At 37.2% G+C, this 23,765-nt stretch overlaps 1 protein-coding gene across 2 annotated transcripts in view; it reads right to left on the minus strand.

Annotated features, from left to right (window-relative positions):
- toc (toucan) overlaps positions 1-23,765 on the minus strand; it is a 494,668-nt gene that overhangs the window by 303,914 nt on the left and 166,989 nt on the right. The gene's annotated exons all lie outside the window — the stretch shown is intronic.

Here is a 23,765-nt window from a genome sequence, read left to right on the forward strand (position 1 = left end):
AATGTTGCTCCTATTTTGATTTTGGAATTCACTCTTCAGTTGTCAAAATGCCGTCCAAGCAAGAAGAGCAGCGTATCAAAATTTTGCTCGCGCATCGCGAAAATCCGAGCTACTCGCACGCAAAGTTGGCAAAATCGCTAAAAGTTGCCAAATCAACCGTTACAAATGTAATTAAAGTGTTTGGGGAACGTTTGTCGACAGCCAGGAAGTCTGGATCGGGGGGAAATCGAAAACCGGAAGCCGCTGAGACGACAAAGAGAGTTGCCGGTAGTTTCAAGCGAAACCCTAACCTCTCTCTCCGAGATGCCGCAAATAAGCTGGGTGTATCGTCTACAACCGTGCATCGAGCCAAAAAACGAGCCGGACTATCGACTTACAAGAAGGTAGTGACTCCAAATCGCGATGATAAACAAAATACGACGGCCAAAGCGCGATCCCGGAGGCTGTACACGACGATGCAGACGAAGTTTGACTGCGTGGTAATGGACGACGAAACCTACGTCAAAGCCGACTACAAGCAGCTTCCGGGACAGGAGTTTTATACGGCAAAAGGAAGGGGAAAGGTAGCAGATGTTTTCAAGCACATGAAACTGTCAAAGTTCGCAAAGAAATATCTGGTTTGGCAAGCCATCTGTACCTGTGGCTTGAAAAGCAGCATTTTCATAGCTTCCGGGACTGTCAACCAAGAAATTTACGTGAAAGAGTGTTTGAATAAACGTCTGCTGCCTTTCCTGAAGAAACACGGTTGTTCCGTACTGTTTTGGCCGGTTTTGGCATCTTGCCATTACGGTAAAAAGGCCATGGAGTGGTACGCCGCCAACAACGTGCAGGTGGTTCCCAAGGACAAGAACCCTTCCAACACGCCAGAGCTCCGCCCAATTGAGAAATACTGGGCTATTGTCAAGCGGAACCTAAAGAAGACCAAAAAAACTGCTAAGGGCGAGCAGCAGTTCAAGGCAAACTGGCTTTCTGCGGCGAAGAAGGTGGACAAGGTGGCTGTACAAAATCTGATGGCAGGGGTCAAGCGTAAGGCCCGGCAATTCGGATTTGGAAAAGCGGAAGCCTAACTGAATATTTTTCCTGAATTTTATACTAATTGAACTTGAAAAAGAAATTTAATTTGATTTTTTAAATAAACGATTTCACCGATTTACACGCGTTTTCCCTTGACCAAATTTTGACCGTATCACCCTTTATCACAAGAAAGACTTTAGTGTCTTGGCCTTAAAAAAAGAGACTTTTTAGTGACTGACTTGAAAAAAGTGACCAAGTCATTAAAAAGTGACTTGCTACCAGCCCTGATATTAACGCAGATTTGTCTTCAAATTTTCCACAAGTCATCATCTTTGCAGTAACAGCGATTTATTCCAAACAATGCAGTGTACCAGAAATATAGTCCATCAACAACACACAACAATAGCAAGCAATTAAACACCAAACAATATGTGTAAATATTACCACACACGTAAATAACAAGTATCTACGACTGTCAACACAGCAAGCAATCCATCACTCGCATAGTGGTAGCTCCAGCTACGACACATGTAGACACATACGATATCAACCGTCGAGCCGAGTAAGAGAAACTCTATGGTCTTCTTAGCCTGCAGGTTATCACAACATGCTGAGAATATCAACCTGTTTTCCAACGTCGTCGTTCATCTGACACAATGGCACATAAATAGATAGATAGCTTCATATGCCATCACTACATAGCCGTACCCATACAGGTAGTCGTGTCCAGTCGTCTTACATCATCTTATCTCTGCTGTGACGTTGATTCTCAAGTCAAACTGCAACGGTTATCTTATCTCCTCCGTCACGTTCCATATGCTCCCCGCTACTGTCGTCCAGGCGTGTAGCTTATAGACACCAATCCAACCACCGCCGACCGATCGAACCGGTCAAACCAACAGCAACACGATGACAAAAGATCTTATTCTTTTGGTTGTTTTAACTTGCCCGTTCAAGCTGATATTAGACCGGTTCAAATGCCAATATTCAACAATAACCTGTTATCTCTCTAAACATTTTAATTTATCTATAGAAACGCGATGGATCGATTTCAATATCCAGCCTAATTGGGGTTGCAACACGCTCACAGGCACGCACACACACCCTCCAAAGGGATGTGACGATCGTCTCCGGAATAAGTAAGCTAAAAATGGTCAACCCGCTCGGCCAAGGTCAGACGAGTGAGAAAGCTCGCAATGTTTTCTGTTCCACGGCGAGTGCGAGTGAGTTTACCCAAGTCAACCGTGTGATTGTTGTGTGTAGCTCACGCTTTGCGATTAAACTAAATCACTCGTACAACGGCAGTTGGTTGCAGACATTAAATGATGATGTGAGAGCAATAGGCTCATTTTTCAAACGAAACGACGAGCGACGAGCGGCAGTCCCAAGATGGTCTTCACCTGGCACACGACGATTTGGGTTGGACATTTGACATTAAGTGGATAGCTGGGTGATTCTGGGTTCATTATCCACATAATATCGTCGTCCGTCTGGACCTGTGAATGGCAGTGCGGAGGTGTATTGATTGAATATTTATTGAGATTACCTCTCCGGAGTTGGGTTCGTTCATTGGGATGGGAATTGGATTTTTATGTTGTGTTCGATTTGGGTTATGTTTTGAATTGATAACGTTGGAGGAGTGGTCGACTTCGTGCGGAAAGATTGTTTAATATACAAGGTAAACATTCCATTATGTGTTACTTGATTGCTTTATTTTATCGCGTCACTCGTTGACATCGATAAATCATCTCCCATGGGCATCCGCGAAATCAACGCCGCTTTTGTCACATCCGTCTCGCGAACACATTCCACGAAAAAAAGCGGCTTCCTCCGAAAAACAAAAAAAAAGCTTCCTCCACAGGCGGTCAACCGCGCAGCAATAGCAGCTGTATACGTTAACGCGTCGATCCATCTTAATCAAAGCAACAATTTAACGAATTGCAGCAACCAGTCAGCTCAGTAAGTAAATAGGCATATGTCTATGTAATCAGAAAGAAAAGGAAACAAACTCAAACTGCAAAATTACTTCGCATACAGTGAAGAGATACACTCGCATATCCCGGTATAAACAAATCAAATATTCGACGATTGCGCCATACTTCGGCCCGGCATGCCACACCTCGCCGGTTGGCACCTCTTCATATCGGCTGATAAATAACCAGCAAGTTAAAAAAAAAAGTTTCTCTTCGATTCGGTTTACAGGCAGTATTGAAATCGTCGTCCGCAATGTCGCTTAAATTTACATCACAAATTAACCGCATGTCGCGCGTTGCGACAATGCGGCGAAGGCAGTGTCAAAGTACCAAACCTCTAAGGTGTTAATGGCCTAAATTAATATTCATTGTATGAACTTAATTGACTGCTTCATCGAAATTCACAACCTGCAAAGGGGGAATTGCACTGACCTTTCCTCTACTGTTTGAGGCTATTCCTTCAACACAACTGCACGAGTTCAATCACCTGAGGAGATGATTTTTCATTTCATACGGTATCTCCTAAACAGATGAAACCCAGCAAAAATAATGGCAAAGCTTACAAGCGAGTACACAAAGGCAGTTATTAGCTTTGATCTCCTCCGTGAACTTTACCGAGTTTGAGCGAGTGAAAGAAAGAAAGGAGATGTGTCTATCTGAAGTTCGCCTAAACACCGGCAGCATCAGCAGCAGTCCTGGGTGCAGTCAGTGTGCAAAGCTCTCTAATCGCTCAACTGATGATCATTACCAATTTTTCTACTCGTTTTCTCATCATCATTATCAGCCGAGTCAGTGCCGCTGAAGCAACAACAACAGCATCAGCAGTAGTCACCGTCGGCATCGTCGTCAGCATCATCGGTCGGCCACAATCATAAACATCTCGCCATCAGTTGATGTTGTCCCGTGCTTGCCCGGGGCGCCTTGGTGAATCGTCTAATGAGAGTTTGGTTGGCTAGCTTGCTAGTTGGTTGAACCCGACAAAACTGGACAAGTTCGAAAATTTCTTGACTTTCGGGGACATAGAGTATCATTCATTAAAGTAGTAGTAGTAGAAGTACTCAAAGAACACTAAGTTAGGTCTTTTCATCGTCAACAGTTCTGCACTCTTCCGGGACAGTTTTGACGTCGTCATGGTCCAGGAAGTGGGGTATCACCGACCGTATCAGCACATGCAGGGCTTTCATCAGCTTCTTCAGCACGGTTCCAGTTGCCGAGTGTACTACGGAAACAGTCATCGGGACCTTCACCAAACCCCAAAATCCTATTAACTCCACGGTCAATGCACAGTGGACCAGAATGGAAACTTAGCCGGAATAGTAGTCCTAGAGCTTTTGCTGTAATAGTTCGGTGTCTTTGGTGAATTGTTGTGCTTGAAAAGTCCCTTCGATTGGTTCGATGGTTGTATTCATTATGGTGGCCCTTAAATTAATTGATTTCAAAAATAATCTTTTTCTAGTTTTTGAAAATAGACACAGTTGTTAAGCAAACTTGAAGCTGAATTAATTTTAAGCAACTTTGTGCAAGAAACATTTTTCTTTTCTTTATCGACATCATTGTAGATACATTTTTTAGAATTGAATTAGGGTGTACCTGAAAAATGTAGTTTATTAGATCTAAATCTTTTTTTTTTCATGAAAGCCATCTCTGAAAAAAATTAAAAATTAATTGCAAATTCTTAAAGTTCATGCGATATATGTTAATTAGTCAGCACGGGCCACATACACACAAATTTTCAAGTTATCATTTGAAAGGGCTCAACGAAAAAAATAGACATACAGTGTATCTCAAAATTGAAATTTTAGAAAAAACGGCACTAAAACACAAGTTAAAAAGATAACTGCATTTTTTGGCAGCTGACTCAGCATACATTTATCAATTATTGGCTCAGTATTGGACATATTTGGTTAAGTTAACAAAAAGTAACGCTTTTTCTTGAAAAACCTCATTTTCTTGAAATAAAATGAACATGACCTCTTGAAATTTTGCTCCTTTTTAGTCGTAAGAGAGAACATTCATCTGCCACTAATTTTACTAATATTCGTCCACTAGGTAAAAAGTTGAAAATCGAGCGTTTTACTAATATAAATCTAACTTCATACAGGCTCCTCCAATAAAGACCAAAATTATAGCAAAAAATCACTAAACATCTGTTCAATCACCAGCCACGGTTTAAAAAATATGTTTATTCTCCATGTTGAAAAAAAATGGTGACTAGAATATCTAAGGTATATGATCAATTTTGTACTTTTGATAATTATTTTTTAAACTATTTAACCTTTATTATAACGCAAAACACGCGTCTTAAAAAGTTTTAAAAATCGCTAGAAGAGGACAGGAAATTTTAAATAATAAAGTTAGTGTTGAAAACCCGAATCCGAAGCATAAGTCATTGGAAATTTTTGGAGAATACTAAGGGGATGGGGGGATGCTAAAAAGAGGATACAATTAAAGCTGAGGATAACTCCAGAACATCTTCAAAGGAATTCGGAAAAGAATTCCAGTAGAGTTTGCCAAACAAATCATAAAGATAAATCTAAGGAATTTGTGAGGAGAAATGCAAATTAACTCTTAGGAGACTTTCACAGTGAGTGGAATTCCAATTGAAAGAGTGAAATTCAAAAGAAAATCTGAAATTAGTTCAAAGAAAATTCTGAGAATTTTTCCAGAGGGTTTCTTATTGAGGAGAATTTCAAGGTTATTCCGAGAAAAATTAAAAGAAAATTTTATTCTGAGGATAGTTCCAACGCAATTTTGAAGAATATTTCAGTGGAATTGCGAAGTATTCTAAGTATATTCTTGTGATATTTTTTAAAGAATTCTGAGAAGCGCTCCAAGTGAGTTTCTATAATAGTTCAAGTTTAAGGAGAATACAAAACAAATGCTGAGGAGAGCTCCATGTGAATTTTCCTGCGAAATCTTCGTTGAACATGAAATGGACTTTTCTGAGTTCTTGGGAAGTACTTGAAAGTACCCATAAACTTTCATGAAGTTAATTAATCTTCCGAAGTTCATTTGTAGTTTGAGAAACTAGCATGAGGCTCACAATACTTCTCATCAAACTTTTAAACTTCCCTGAACTTTTTCGGACTTCCTCTATTGCCCTAACGATCATGGATCTAATCTTCTCTAAAGTTTTAACAATTCGCTGAAGTTCTCCAAACTTCTTTAAAATGTATGTAATTCCTCTAAAAACAACGGAACTGCTCTGAAGTTCTCTGTTCTTTCCTAAAGTTCTCAAAATTTCACTAAAGTTTTTGCAGTTTTCATGTAATGTCCTGAATTTAATTTAACTGTCCAAAAAACATGTAAGCTTCCGTGAACTTCTGAACTTATGTGAAGACTTCAGTAATTTTTTAACAGCCCTGTAGTTCCCTGAAAATCTGGGAACTTCTTAAAATTACCCGCTATTTCTCTGAAACTAATGGATCTGAACACCCCCTGCAATTCCTTCTATTTTTCAAGCTTACTAAACTTCTTTGAAATGCTCCCGCACATTGCTAATGTTCATGAAAGTTCCTGAAGTTCTGTGATCTTCCCTTAAGTTTCATAGATTTCTATAGCTCCCGTAATTTTTCTTGGAATAAAATCGAAATGATTAATATTTCTATGATTTCCACTGAAGTTATCTAGATTGTTCTGTTCATGGAATTGCTATAACTTCATCAATGGTCTACATCTTCCTGATGTTATTAAAATTACCCAAAAGATTTCTGAATTTCCTTACAGCTTTCTAGCCTGCCCTGAATTTCTGAGTAATTTTTATGAAGCCGTAATTTTACTGAAAATAATTGCATTGTCTTGAATTTTTCATAATGTTTCTTAAGGTTTATAAACTTTATAAACACTCGCAGAACATTGCCTTAAAATCACTTAATTTCCCTGAACTTATCTGGACATCAATGCTTACCCGAAGTTCTCTAAATTTGTTTAATATTCCGGAAAATTTTCTGTCATGTATTCATAATTCCCTGATGCTGCTGAAGTTTTCGGATCTTCTTCTTCTTCTTCCTCGTATTTCAAGCTTATTTCGTATGGCATATTAGCTTATTGCGTGCTCTCAACTCAGTGTTCTAGATGCACTTCCACAGTTATTAATTGAGAGCTTTCGATGCCTGTACCATTTTTGCATTAGTATAATTGTGTGGCAAGTACAATCATACTTATACACCCAGGGAAGTCAAGAAATTTTCCACACCCGAAAAATTCCTAGACTGGACCAGGGATTGAACCCAGACACCTCCTGTGCCTTTACCGACTGAGCTAAGGGAGGTCCCAAATAGGATCAATGCTATACAATCTTATAATTCTTGGAATATCCCATAATTACACGAAACTCCTTGTAAGTCACCGCAAATTTCCTTAATTTAATGTTAAATATCATTAAAACTATCTAAAAATACCTAAGTTTTTAGAAGTTCTCTAGAATTTCTTGAAGGGGCTTGCAAAAAGTTCTCGAATTTTTTATCATTCGTTGATGTTATCTAATAAACCTAGCAAAATTTTCGAGACATTTAAAGTTCCGTGAAAGACTTTTCTGCAGATTTTGGTGCTTCCCTGAAGTTATTGGAACTGCCCTAAAGATCTATGAAGTTTAATAAAAGTCTTTAAACTTTACAAATTTTTAAAGTTCACGCAATTTTCCTGAAGTAAATTTAAAGGCCTTGAAGTTATTTTTCCCTGAAGTTTTCGAAACTTCTGTGAAGCTCATGGAACTACCCTTAAGATCCTTCAATTTATTTGAATTTCTCGCACTTTTATAAAATTTTATTTGTTCAAGAAGTTCTCGGAACTTTTCCATCGTTCCATAAATTTTCCTAATATTCATGGTCTGCCCTGTAGACTGCAACACTTACTATTTTTTGGAATATTCCTGGAATTCTTGGATTTTTCATAATTCCTCAGAACATGTTGAACTCCGCTGAAGTTCTCTGCTTTTTCTTGCAGTCACGGAGACTATCCACCATTAGGCTGAAAGTCTTCTGAATTAAGAAACCACAACAAACTTTCTTGAAGCACTAGGAATAGCCCTGCAAAAAATGAGCCTGCCTAAAAATCACAACAATTCTCTGAAGTTGTTTGGACATCCTCGAAGACCACGAACCTTTACTGAAGTTTTCTGAATTTTTTTTTCTTAACTTTTGTAAAATTCTTGCAATTTCCTTGAAGTTAATTGAACTGCCCTAAGGATCTCAGATCTTTACTAATTCTTCTGAAGTTATTGGAACTAACCAGGAATAAACCTAATTGAAAATCTCAATATTTCCTTTCATTCTTCGGAACTTCATTATAGTTCCTAAAATGTTTGGGGACCACTCTGAAGTTCTTGACACATCCCTGAACCCGAGCAAGAACCGATAATATATTATATATATTCAGTTATCGAAATATTTTGTAAAATATCAAATAAATACCAAAACAACAAAACGCGATCTTCAGGTTTTAGACAATAACACCTAAAAAAGTGATTGGATTGGTATGAGAACATCTTTTAACACTCCGAACACGATGCCTCCGGTAAAATGTGTAACGGCAAATTGGAAATGTTTGAATAATGATTACTCAGAAATTTATCGATATTTTTTAATCTATTGATATCGAATAAATTTTAAAAGTGTGCAGTTTCAAATTGCACCAATAGATTTTAAATTCGTCAATAAATGGCTGAGTTTTGATTTTTCAAACATTGCAAGTTTGCCGTTACGCATTTTACCGGAGGCATCGTGTTCGGAGTGTTAAAAAACAAATCAGGGTATCCTGGCATAAAACAACCGTTGATTATCCCTCAGTTATTATAGTAACTAAATTATACATTAGCTGGTTATTCGCAAAAGATTTATGAAACATTATTTTTGGTATTTTACCTCATAAAGGGTGTTACGATCAAAATTTGGTTGACTTAAACTCGACCTGAACACCCCTCATTTTGCAGGAGTGTGCGTGCAGAATGATACCCCTTTTTTGTTTTGACATTTGCTCTTCAGTTATCAACATGGCGTCCAAGCAAGAGGAGCAACTTCATTGGCAGGAGTTTTATACGGCAACCGGAAGTGGAAAGGTGGCAGACCTTTTCAAGCATATTTATTTTAACAGGCTATATGTATCTGTGGCTTGAAAAGCGACATTTTCATTGCAACCGGGACCGGCAATCTGGAAATTTACGTGAACGAGTGTCTGGAAAAACGTCTGCTGCCTTTCCTGAAGCAACACAATTGTTCCGTGCTGTTTTGGCTGGATTTGGCATCCTGTCATTACGTAAAACAGGCCATGGAGTGCTATGCCACACACTTAGTTTTTTTTTCTACCGAGCTCGACTGTGAAAATTTCGGAATAAAAAGTTTTATTGAGATTTCAGCAAACATTTCATTTGTTTGTAAATATTGGGCCATCGTCAACCTGAAGAAGACCCAAACAACTGTTGGAAGCGAGAAGCAGTTTAAGGCAAACTGGCGTTCTGCGGCGAACAAAGTGGAAGAGGTACAGAATCTGATGGGAGGAGTTAAACGAGAAGAGCAGCAAATTGGATTAAAAAAGAAAAAAAAAATCATCAATTTTCACGCATTCTTGATGGATTAAATTTTGATCGTATCACTCTTTATGTCAGGCTCGTCAATACCATATTCAGGTTGCCAGTTATGCTGTTATAATACCTGAATTTGATATTCATTTTCTCCTGCTCGGGAAGCTCTAATCACTGTTCTGATGATGTTCCTGGAACCGCCCTGAAAGTAATAAAACTGTCTTAAACGTCCTGAAGTTCTCTGCTGTTCCATGAATGTTGCTGTGAAGTTTCCGATTTTTTCTTAAGTTATCAGCACTTCCGTGATGATTCTCTTGGAACATCTCGAAAATTACCTGAAGTTCTTGCAATTTTCCTGATATTCATGGAACTGCACTGAAGTTCTCAGAACTGCCCCAAATTTCAAATAACGTCCCTTAAGATCGTCAAGCTCAAATGAAGTTTTGGCAACATCTGTAATACTCCTGCAATTTTCCTGAATTTAATGAAACTGCCCTAAAGCTATTGATCTTCACTTAAGTTCCCAAAGGTGCGTAAAATCTATGGAACTAGCCTGAAGTTATTAACCTAATATAAAGGTTCAGGGTAGTTCTGGATGTACTCAGAACTACCCTAAAGTTTTCAGACCTCCCTTTAAATTCTTTGAATTCTTTTGAAGATCTCAGAACATGAAGGTTCCTTTATGTTTCATGTGGTTAATGGAACTAACGTAAAGTTATAAATATTTTCCAGAAGATCTCGTACCTTCATTAAAGGTCCAGTAATTTTCCTAACGTTCATGAAACTGTCCTTAAGATAAAAAAACAACATGATTAAGGACAATAATATTGCATATTTATATGGGCAACATAGGCACAACTCAAAATGTGCCTTTAATGCTACTTTATTTTTGGCTATTTCGAAACATTAGCGAATACATACTTATCAACTATACTGCCCATAATCGCATATCAGTCCCATATGGATAGGAAATCAAGCAAAGATGGGACTGATATGCGATTATGGGTAGTATATATGACTTTCAAATTTTCACGATTTTTAAAAGAGGTTTTTGTGGGATGAAACTTCACACTATTTGTCGTCATTCGCCATCAAAATCTCGAAAAAGAAATTTTTTTGACTTGTATCAGTATTGCATGAAACCGACGAAATGTGTAGACAATAATGTGACCACAGACAAACAGACATAACACATTGAATATTTTTCAAAGTAAAACATCGTCGCTAAAACATTACCGCCATCTGTTGAGTACACTGTGGTGGGTAGTAAGCTGAACAGATGGCGGTAGTGTCTTAACGTCAAACGCAAGGAAATTGACTGTGCGCGCCACAGGTGGCGGTACTACCAACTACGATACTTTTAAATTAACCGTTAAATGCTTGTTCGATGAACAACTTGCGAGTGTTATGTCTGTTTGTCTGTGATGTGACTTATAATGTGAATCTGAATCCATAAAACAAGGTATCATTCAATGTAAATGTTTTCTTGCTTTTTTTCTGTTATTGTTATTTTTAAATAGTATCGTTTGACCGCCACGTGCTATACAGGAATGTTCGTTGCCTTGTCGCAACGGCCCCTGTTAGTAGGTCATGGTCACGGCAGCTTAGTTGCCTTATTTCCGATAGATGTCACACAGAAATATGAGCAGAAACGACAAGAAATAATGTTCTGCTAAAAAAAGTTTACATTTAGCAGCGTAGTCCTACGTCAAAAGTTCGTACAACTGATGTACTGTTAATGGGTGGTTTTACTTCTCCAGAATTCACGGGATCCAGAAAATGTGTAAAACCCTAACCCATTCTCAATGCACAATGGACAAAGTACCAAATGATGCATACGTCCCGCCTGCAGCCCTTTATTATGTAAACAACCGGTTTCTCATTGGCTCTTTCGTCGACCGCTTGTTTGCACCATTCATTTAGCGCCAAGAGCGACGAGTATGTATGCTAACATACATGCGAACGATATGTATTCGATCATATAAACTAGGCTTTTAAGGCTACCTACCCCCAGCTCCAAACGTCAATTCGAATTTCTTGCTCGAACAGCTGTTCTCATCACTTCAACCTGCACCGACCATCGAAAGCTCGCCTCGCCAGTCCACTCCACTGGGCCACTGACGGACGTTCGCTGATGATAATGAAAACCAGCCTATTATTTAATTGCTCACAGACGACGACGACAACGACGACTACGACTACGACGTGTAGCTGCATAAATATTTGTCTCTGCATATTGAGTAGGTGGAAGTGAAGCATCGCATTCTTTGCTCGTACCTGCCATATATAGAAGAAAAATGTCATCATACTTGGTTGGCTCTTGGTTGGTGATGATCAAAATCTTGTCCCAAGAGAGTCGTAATTTTTTGAGCAAATATCGAGTAAATTGGCAAGCAAACTAAAGTCGTAATAGTTCTATAGTTACTGCTTGCCTTTACGATCGGAAAATAACTTTGAACCAATGTTCGTAATTGCCTGTGTTTGCCACTAACAATAGGTTGCCGCGTTTGAAAAATCTCGGGCACCTGGTTAAGTCGATTACTCTGGGTACTACTTTTGCGCGAGTACGTTAGGTTTGTAGGATGCGAGGCGAAGCAGTTGCGGGGCGCGTTGATGGATGACTGAGCTTCACGAATGTTGTCGGTCGAAGCCGTCCGCGTCGGTTGGCGTCGATCGTCGCCGGGTCATGTACTTAGGCGAGCCTAGGCTATCCGCCCGCCCGCCCGAAGCGTACAAACGATGCTTTTGATAATGACATCGTGCCAGAGAGCGTTTATTTGTTTCTGTTTCGTCGGTCGTCGATTGTTTGGCACAAGTTCAACTCGGTTGCCCGATCAGAAAAATGGGTCAATTTGGCGACGACGATGTCGAGAGGGCAATATACAAGAAATAGTGAATTGTGTTTGAGTGAACTAGTTAGGTGGTGGGTTTAGAGGGGTTGAAGACTGGGTACCGATAGATGTAAAGACTATAATGTAGTTGATGTTTTTTTTTCAATATCAATAAAATTTTAATTAATGCCAAATACTTTGATTCTGCGACTCATAATCATAATAAATAGGTTCCAATAAAATATTTAGATAAAGTATTTCTTTCACCATTGATAAAAACGAAAAAATAAAGCTTGTTTTAATTAAAGAACAAAACTTTCAAACGAAATTAAACAAACTCTCGGCATGTTATTAGCGATAATTTTTATGTGCCTTTACAGCTAATTTATTATATCTAAAACAAATTTGTTTAATTAGCTCTACTCTCAAATGTTGTTATGTGGCCTTTCAGATGTCACCTTATTTTTTTTTTTTAATACCATCCTCTGTCTTGAATTAATATCATTTGAAGACTTTATGATTTTGCTTGCATAAAATTACCAATTTCGTTTCATTATCAAAATATAACATCACATTTTTTTTTTCATTTAAACATGATTTGCTTTACAAGTGAAGCATATAAAGAATTAAATAAATGGTGACTCGAGTAAAAACTTTAGTACAGTAAATTGTGTTTTCAACAATTTTCCGAAAAATGCAATCTATAACTATATAAAAGTAAAGCACTATACAATAACTATACAAACACTATGCAAGTATGACCATGGATGTGCTCATAATGTATTATACAAATAAGGCTCATGCTCATAGTAGGTCATACAAATGTATCTGAGGCATAAGATCCAAGATTTAAATTTTTGCAACAAAGAACGGAAACAACATCTTCTATCTGCTGAATTGCCGATTTGGAACGTTTTTCATAATAGTCACTAAATATAACGAAAAATCGAACAAATAATAAATAAGCGCAGAACTTCAATTTAACTTGAGTCAATACGTCGATCTTCTAAATTTTAAAACATTATTAAAATACATATATAATAGCGGGAATTTAAAATTTTTAAAAATCACCATGATCAGGGCTGGTAGTGCTGATGCGATATAATAGTAGTGACTTTAGTGACTAAAATTACGGAAATAGTGACCAAATAGTGACTAAAAAATGCTAAATAAGTAACCATTTATATGGTAACTTATAAATTCAAATACGGTTTGATATTGAAATAAACTATTTATGTCATGGAACTTAAAATCAAATTTCATAAATTCCTCTAATAGGGGGCGACCCCGGCGTAGTGGTTAACATCCATACCTCTCACGCCAAAGTCACGAGTTCAAATCTCACCCCCGGACAAGTCACGAATGACCCAAGAGTGTTAAAGTGACTATAATAAAAAAAAAAAAAAAAAAATCCTCTAATATAATCGAATCTCACAACGGAATCTCCTGTGAAGAGCATTTGAAGTGAATTGAATAATTTGCTTTTGCCTACGTTATACATGATGACTAGCAAATAGTAATTCTCATTTTTTTATGATCTTGAATTTGATTCTGCGTTCGAAATCTTTAAAATTTGGATATAACTTGGTAGATAACTTTGATAATTCGCTGAGAACTTTTTTCAGAATTTCTTCAGGATGATTTCAAGAACTTTTTTAGAATAATTCCCCTTGTCATTTAACTTTGAGGCAAATAAGCTTTTACAAAAATAATATTGCATTCTTGAAATTCTTCAGAACAATCAACGAAATTCTTGGAAATATATTTTTTTCGTAGTTGGAAATACTTAACATCAAATATAAGGATTGAAGTGGACATTTTATACGATACATGAGGAGATGAAAGTAAAAAGTTAATAGTTCCGTAATAGTGTGAAATTTGTTTACAGAAAGTAGAAAGCGAACAAAGGATAATTTTGAGGAAGGTACGAATTGGGTAGAGCATCTCCTTTTCCAAGCTCATCCGTTATTGAGGGATGGTGAGGGGTGTTTCCCCCTGCCACCGACAAAAGGAATGATCGCCAATTTGCTCATGTACCTTCGATGTGCGGAAACAGTTCTATTGATTGTTTCACACTCAAGTCCCATCTGACGCAAACAACTACCTGATTTATACCTTCCTCAAAATTGTCCTTTGCTCGCTTTCTACTTTGTATATACAATTTTCACACTACCGTACTATAATGGAACTATCAACTCTATAATTTAATCTCCTAATCGATCGTATAACATCTCCACTTTAAGTCTGATATTTGAAGTTGAGCATCTCCGACTTGAGAATCGTTAAATTCACACATGAAGTAATAGCACACGATTAGTTAAAGTAGATTATTTTCGATTTTTTTTTTATTCATCTAGGAACTTCCTGAAGGCTCCTTCGATAAATCAATTTTCAATTTATTTAAATTCTCCTTAGAATTTCCATGAAATTAACCTCAGAAATTTCTTAAATTTGCTGCTTAGAATAATCTTAGACTTCTTCCCTGCATTCAATTCAATTGGAAATTCAATTCGTATTCTCTTTAGAATTCCAATATTTAGTATTTCCTCAGAATTCTCAAAACAAAAATCCATAACAGAACCCTCAAAATTCGATTCTATTGGAATTCTTCTAGGAATTTATTTCGAACTCTTTAGAATTCTCTTAGAAGTATCTTCAGAAATCAAACCAGTATTCTTTTCGAACCATCTTTGGAGTTCAAGGGATTTCCATGGAATTTTCATCAGAGCTCCTTATGCAAAATTTCAGAACCAATTTTGAATTCTTATTAGAATTGGACCTAGAATCCTCATCCAATCATCATTATTTCCAAAATTGTTTCGGAGCTGAATTTTGCGTCTCCAATAATTTTAACAATAATCAAAAGCGACTCTCGTATGTGTTAAGGCAGGTTTAAATATATAGGTAAACTTAGGCTTGAGTGGAAATAAAGAAATCGGTCCTCAGAACACTTAATTTAACATGAAACTTTCGTAGTCTGTGCTTTGGTATTCTTCTCTGATATATCTTGGTGTCATCCCTAGAATCCTTTAAAATTATCTTAAAATTTACTTTGGATTTTTTAAAGTTCTTAATCATCCTTGAAAGACTTTTGAAAATCCATCGCAGACAAATACTTTTGGAATGTTTACAAGATTTACAATTCAACGGCGCCGGTGGTCTAGTGGTAAGCGTGATTACCTCTCATCCCAGCAGGCCTGGGTTCAATCCCAGTCGGCGCCGCCGGGATGTTCTGAGGCATAACATCTCTGATCACGCCTTCCTTCGGATGGGAAGTAAAGCCGTTGGTCCCCGGTTCATGAGTTGATGGGTCGATAGGTAGGTTCCAGGTGTGGGAGCTGCCTTCCTGGCACGTCGGTAGCTTTGGTGCTCAGCACGGAAAACAAGATCGACGGAAAAAACAAACCAAAGGAAAAAAAAGATTTACAATTCATTTTCTGGGAAAAAAAGGTATGTTTTCCCAGATTTTTAATCGAAATTGATGGCATTTCCTAATAGTTTTCTGGGTCTTCTAAAGTTTTGGTCATCCTGGTTGAAATTTTCCATTTTTTAACAGATTTTTTGTTAAAACTACTACAGACATTCTTAGTTACTCAATCTAAACATTTTGTTAATATTTTAAAATTTCTCTCTATTTTAGTAGTGATAAGTGACTTTAGTGACTATTTTTAAGGAAATAGTGACTTTAGTGACATTTTGGTGTAAAAAGTGATTTTTTAGTGACTGGCTTCAAAATAGTGACCAAGTCACTATAAAGTGACCTGCTACCAGCCCTGCATAATGGAAGCACAAATTTCCCTTCAAAATTTCACAAGTCTAAGATTTTGAATAAGTCCAGTTTAAGTTTTTTAGTACCAGAATCCTAGAAATAAAAGTTATGTAAAAGTATCTGAATGACTGAACGAGGAAAAACTGTTAGTTCTCACGTTAAACCTGAAAAGGGCCTATCAGCTTTGGTAAACCTAACTTGCAATGCCCTTTACGCGCGAATCAAAACTTGCCTATGCAAACCAACTACATCATCCGAAAGGAGAAATTCTTACCTTCGCTACACACGTAAAGGATATTTCAAGTTTTGTTTACAGAAGCTGAAAGGCCCCTTTAAAATGTTACGCGACAGTTAATCAATTTCACTGTCAATGATTTCCTTAAGGTAAAGCGCAATGCATAAAAGATGGGATTTGAAATAAATCACATTGAAAGCCTTGTTTTTAATGGATCTTATTATCACTTCGAAACTTCTAGGGCACAAATATATGCTTCCACAAAACTATTACTATAGACCAGATTTTATGAATCGGTCAACTGGTTCCGGAGATATGGAAATAACAGGTTCAGGTTATTATGGTATCCAAATACTATAATATATCACATGAGAATTCAACAACAACATTAATGGAAGTCACAATGAGTATCCAAAACTATATTGTTCATATCCAAACATGTTCCAGGTACCAAGGTTGAGCAAGCCGTCAGACTCCCTAAAGAATGTTGTAGTAAATCCATAAATTGAATTTGGCGTTCGATGACTGTTAATTAATCCGACCGTCTTCGGTTGAATGGTACCGTGCCATACCTGTTTAAGCTATTTAATTCAGGATAATTATAATTACTGTTAAAAACACCAGTTCCGGTAGTAAGCAGTTCAATTCATGATTAATAGCGAAGGAAACTGCAATCATGTCGATATCAATCTACAAACAAGTTCTTTTCGGACTGTTTCTGAACTCAACGCTAGGGACTGAAATTCAACCAGTTCTCCTACATCTTACATATGAAACACTTGTCTTTAATCCGTTGAGCACAATTTGAGACCCAGCTTCGCAAGAAAATTATTCCGGTTAATGCGCTTAACCAAAAGCCATTTGCGGCCAGATCCCTATGGTGGGAAATCGTAAAAACAGCGCTTTCGCCTTTCACTGAGAATCTAATTTTTCGAGCTAATCAGATTTACAATGAAGACCTAGAATACTCAATAAAGCCACTCTAGGCTGTCGAGGCAATGCTTGTTTACGTTACATTGAATCATATTTCAATCATAAAAGTGCTACTCCAAGCATCAATGACAAAAATCCACCCAAGCAAGACCATTATCCTAATCAGGGTGTTTAGAACACAATAAGGAGCAGGAACTACAAGTGGTCAGAAACAAAAATCATCCTCTTCTCTTAGCTCTTTACTCAAAAGCAATTAAATGTAACATCTACTAAGAGACCAAGACATACAAATGTGGATGTTAAATTTTGCAACAACTAACAATGTCAAGTGTCTACGGAAATGGATTTTTATCTACCCTCAGGATCTCAGTTCAACTCAGAAATGTGTCAACACCCAGCTGAATTTATATTAGGCGCAAAATCGTCAAAATCCTCTTTTATTTGAGTAATTCTTGCTCAACTTGCAAAAATGCAGCATCAAGCATTGAGCAACCACAAATTCGCAACTCTATTTAAAATTTAAAATGAACAACCATCTTCAAACTACACAAGTTGTTTGAAACTAGCAAATTTATTCATACTTCTGAGATTAAGAAATAATTCCCTGAATTCGAATGAAATTCCCTGAGATTGCCTGATTTTCCAGGTCCAAAAATGAATTCTCTGATATTACCTGTTTTTCCAGAATTTTCAAGGTAGTCGGCACCCTGTAAAGGCTCCCCGACACTGTGTCGCCATCGTGTGCAAGGGATTCGTTGTCCAATGGAAATGCACTTTTATTATTTATTTTGCAAGCCGAGACTTGGACTTGTGATATAACTTAATAATTTTAACAACATAACCATTGATCTAGTTGTCTCTTGGGATTTGAGCTGTCGGATTTTGGTCATGACGAGGTGGGATTGTTTCTCCGTGCTGAGTACCAATGCTACCGACGCCAGGAAGGGAGGTCCCACACCTGGACCCTACCTATCGACCCATCAACTCATGAACCGGGGACCAACGGCTTCACTTCCCTTCCGAAGGAAGGCGTGATCAGAGATGCCTCAGAACATCCCAGCGGCGCCGATTGGGATTGAACCCAGGCCTGCTGGGGAAGAGGTAATCACGCCTACCACTACACCACCGACGTCGCTTGCTAATGTGGTTTCGCATGATAAATTTTGGCTCATGTCAGATTTTGGCCACATTCAGAATGGTACCTGGAACACCACTTGTCCACGCCCAATTCAAATCACATCTTTCAGATATTGTCTCATGACACCAGGTTACTCAGAAAATATTCCAAAGATTCAGGTGATCAGAGTTCTCTATAAATTCTTTTAGATATTTTTTCAATACTTCAAAATGATCAGGTATGAATCTGACGATATCCTACTATCCAACAATTCAAATTTCTTCTCTCAGATATTCTCTCATATCATACCAGGCGGCTCAAAAATTATTCCGAAGACCTTGTTATTCAGGTATAATTTTTAAGATTTACAACTGCCCAACAATTAAAATCACACTTCAGATATTCTTTTATGGTACCATAGTAAGGTATTCTGGAGATATCTTGCTATCCATAAATCTCATATAATACCAGCAAACTCCGAAATTATTCCAAAGAATTTCAAGTGTTCGAGGATATTTATTCATGAGAATCGCTGGATATTTTTCAAACTTCAGGATGATCAGGTATTATTCTGAAGATGTTCATCTGTCCAACAATTCAATTCAAGATTCTGCTTCTGTTATGATACTAAGTTGGTCATAAATTATCCGAAAGACTTTCAGGTGATCAAAGACATTGATGAAGATCGGCAATTGTCCAACGTTTCAATTAACACCTCTTGGATATTCTCTCGTGATTACAGGTGGCTCAGAAAATATTCTGAAGATTCTGCCTCTTATTCTGAAGATCTCTAATTGTTAAATAAAATAAGTCATGTCTCTAAGATATTATCGCAAGAAAGTAGATTGATCTGAAATTATTCCAAAGGCCTTCAGATGATCAAGGCCCTGCATAATGTTCTCTGGATAAGTTGGCGATTCATATGGATATTTTTCTGAAGATCTTTAACTTTAACTCAAAGGAAAATATTTATTTTCGAGCAAATTCATAAGTTTACTTTATGTAAATGAAAATCAACATACTATGACCGATTTCACGTGAGTTTGAATGTACTTCTCATTTCTAAAGAACGCTCGGACTTTTCTCTTGATATCGCCCATTAGATTCTGCACACCTTTCATCTTAACTTTTCGTTGTGCTGCAGACCAAATTTTCTTGAAGCAGTCAACAGAGCTTGCTTCTCTTCCATCTTTCTTAAGATGCCAGTATCTTTCGATAGGACGCAGTTCAGGGAAGTTTGGAGGATTTTGGAATTTTTCGACAAAATAAACTTTTTCCTTTTTGAGCATCTCCAACATAGCAGAATCAAAGTGAGCAAATGCCAGATCCGGTCAAAACAATGGAGGATCAGTATGCTTTCGGTAGATGGGTAGAAGCCGTTTTTTGATTCATTATTTTCTGTAATTTTCTCCATTGATTGTGCCCGTTGAGAAATAAGAAGAACTCTTCAAGCCACAGGAGCAAATGGCCAGCGTTGCCAGATATACCGATTTATCGGTATTTATACCGATTTCCAAACTAGATACCGATATACGGATAAGGTTCGTTAGAATACCGATTTTTAAGATTTTATACCGTTTTTTTTAAATAATCAAAATTATTTAAATTTATTTAAATTATTGCCTGCTCGCGCTCGAATTATGGAGAAAATTTTCGTGAGAGACTTGTATCTTCTTGAATACCTCATATTTTTTTTAGCCTTCAAAAATTCTAAGCAATCATCTCTAAAGATGCCTTATGCTTGATACTCTTTCGACTAATGTTTGTATTTCCTCACTGTGTTTGGCTACCCATCCATCGAGAAATAGTCGATGGCTCTTACTGGTAATTCCTAGGGAATCGAGAAATATATTTTGAACATTATTTAACTTCCGGAAGTTTTTTCATTTTTAGACTTCCTGATTTCCCTGGAATTTTCTTCCACATAACATTGGAAGCTTCTTCAGCCTTCGCTCGAATGAATCTTTCATCGTCTCCCGCCAGGTTTTTTAACTTTCCCGGAGCTATAAGGATGCAATCAGATTTTTATTGCGGATCCACACTAGCTGCAGACACATTTAAGAAGTTCTGAAACTTCAGAAAAGTTCAGACTTTTGTGTAAGTTTCGATAAATTAAAGACAGCTTCATTAAAAAAAAATCGAAAACCCGGAAATTTCAGAAAAGTTCAGCGAACTCCAGTGAACTGAAGGAAACATCATATATATTTTGGAAACTTCACTAGTTCAAAGAACTTCAGGGAAATTTAATGGTTTTCATGAACTTTAGTGAAGCTCAGAGAACATCAGGACATATGAATTAATTTACTTAGGGAAATTGCTGAAATTATAAAGGAGTTCCGAGAAACTCAGGGAATTTCCGAAAACTTCAGCAATGTCCATGCAAATTTAGGATTCGTAAGGGAAGTTAAATGAACATAAGATCATTGTGAGAACATTTTATGGGAAGTTATATGCAGTGTCGATAGCTTTTAAAAATTTAAAAAATCGGGAAGATCAGAGAACTGCAATGTTATGCTGATGTTACAATAAATTCAAGTAAATTGTGAGAGCAGTTCAGCGATTTCGTAATCTTCAAGAAAGTTCAGAGACTTTCTAAGATGATGAGAGATATTTCGGTAGCCTTATTATAATCAGGGAAGTTCCGAGCGCTTCGAGGATGGCCAGAGAATTCCAAAACAGTCCCTAATTTCAGGAAAATTACAAAAACTTTTAAGGAATTTCGAGGAATTATAGAATATTCCTAAATGCATTTCAGGAATCTTCCGAAAACTTCAGGGAGTCTTCAGGGATGTTTTTTGAATATCAGAAAAATTTTCTGGATCATTAGAACATCCTCCAGGAATCTCTTTCTTCCGGAATTATGTCCTTGTTTCTTTCGACTGTTCCGTAAGCGCTCTGGCCTCCGACTTTCTTCAGATGTTTTTTCCAATCTACCTTAGGAAGTTTCTGTCAGCCTCTCCAGAAATTTATTTCTTCTTCTTCTGGAAGTTTGACCATAAGCCAAAGGTTTTTTTGTTCGACTTATATTGGAAGGTTTTTCCGAGCTTCTTCTGGCTTTCCCTGGAAATGGCTACTTCTGGAAATTTACCTCCGGTTTTCGAAACTTTTCTGGCTTCCTTTGGATGTGGTATCCGATTTTTTTTCCGTTAGTTTATTTAAATTTTCGCCGCAATTTTTCCTCAATTCGTGTCTCGGAAGTTTCCCGGAGGTTTTTCCAGCTTTTCTCGAACTTCATCCAGGAGAGCTTCTTTCGTTTTTCTCTGGATGTTTTTTCAGCTCCATTCAGAAGCTAATTCAAACATTCCCGGAGTTTTCTTCCGGAATTTTCCGATCATAGTTCAAAAGCTAAAATTTTGATTTGAATAACGGCTTTCTCAGTCTTAAACCACTGCAACGACTACGATGTAATCATACCGACATTTCGGCCATAGGTTGTGGCTTTTTTCAAGGAAAAATATTGTTTGTCGTTATTGTCAATAGTTTAGTCGTTGTTGCGGCTGTTTTTCCATATTTTGGTTTTATTTAATGATATTTAATTGAAAAAAAACACTACATGGTAACAATTTTGATCACCAGTTGAGGACAACGATAATTTTAAAAATAAAATTAAATATATTAAAGAGTGTTTTAAGACTGAGAAAGCCGTCAAACAAAGCAATTCCCCTCAAATCCCACCGTTAAAATTTTCGCTTTCAAAAATGGCAAAAATATAAAATTAAATAAATAGTAAAAACCGATAAATACCGATTTTTTAATAGCTTTAAAACAATCTGCGAACGCTGAATGGCTTGCCACACCAAAACTTTTTTTTTTTCAAATTTTTCGGTTTGGATGGATCGCACATCATCAGGCACATCTGTCCTCTGCTCAACGTTGAAAAATTGCGCCCGGGAAGTGTACTGGTATGCAATTTGACGTACGTCTCATCGTCCTTTAAAATGCACCGGTTCGGCTTTTGAAGGAGAACGTCATACAAGTTCCAAAACCATATTTTTGAAGAAGCTTTCTGTGAATTCGTCCTTTTGGGTGCTTCTTGCTTCCTGTAGGTTCTGATATTGTTATGTTTTTTGATATACTGGCGACGCTAATGTCTATTTTTTGGTAATTTCACGAACGAAACACGGTTTATGCACATCATCAGGCACATCTGTCCTCTGCTCAACGTTGAAAAATTGCGCCCGGGAAGTGTACTGGTATGCAATTTGACGTACGTCTCATCGTCCTTTAAAATGCACCGGTTCGGCTTTTGAAGGAGAACGTCATACAAGTTCCAAAACCATATTTTTGAAGAAGCTTTCTGTGAATTCGTCCTTTTGGGTGCTTCTTGCTTCCTGTAGGTTCTGATATTGTTATGTTTTTTGATATACTGGCGACGCTAATGTCTATTTTTTGGTAATTTCACGAACGAAACACGGTTTATGTGATTTCAAACAGCGTACTGCTACCAGCTCCTTTTTCTGGTTCGATACCCCCTTTTACGCCCAGATTTCGGATCTTCAAGAGAACAGATTTCTCCAAACATCTTAACAATCTTGAACACTGTAGATTTACTGCAATTCACGCTTTTGCCAATTCTCTCTTCTGTCTAGCAATTCAAATATCACGTATTTTTCAGAAAGCAGGTTGAACCTGAATCATCCTAATGTCCTTCAGTTGGTCAAATACCTGCATAATGTTCTCTGGATATTTTGGTAATTCTTCTTGTTGATTAATGATTATCTTGTCATGTCTTAGATATTCTTGCAAGGTAGCAGATTGATCAAGAATCATTCCAAAAACGTTCAATAGATCAATGATGTCCTCTGGATAAATATTCATGACTACTAGTTTATCAAGTATTAGTTTGTTGATCTTCAACTATTCTGTATTTCAAATCATGTTTCTAAGAAATTTTTTTCAATTGATCGAAGAACTGCATAATTGCATCTGGATATTTTGTCAATGAATCAGGTTGATCAGGATTTATTTCAAAGAACTTAAGTTAATCATTGATCTCCAAAAAGATCTTTGGATATTTTGTCAAGACTTCTCGTTGATCTGGTATTATCCTGTAGGTGTCAAATTGATCAATAAATTAATTCAGATTTCTAAGATATTCTCTCAAGACAGAAGAATGAAGAATGATTATAAAATATTCCAATTCTTCAGTGGATCAAAGTTCTCCATATTGATTTTTGGACCATTTCTCAATACTGAAGGTTGATAAGGAATTATTCTGAAGATCTCCAATTGTTCAATAGATCAAATAATGGCTCTGAGATATTTTCGCAAAATAGCAGAATAGTCAGAAATTATTCCAAAATCCTTCAATTTTTTAAAGATCAGCGTAAGGTACTTTGGCTATTTTTGTCAAGACAATGACCAAGTATTATTCTG

The sequence above is a fragment of the Ochlerotatus camptorhynchus genome, unplaced genomic scaffold, assembly GCF_037179485.1.
Source record: "Ochlerotatus camptorhynchus isolate MF236.1 unplaced genomic scaffold, CSIRO-AGI_Acam_v1.1 ptg000316l, whole genome shotgun sequence".
NCBI lineage: Eukaryota > Metazoa > Arthropoda > Insecta > Diptera > Culicidae > Ochlerotatus > Ochlerotatus camptorhynchus.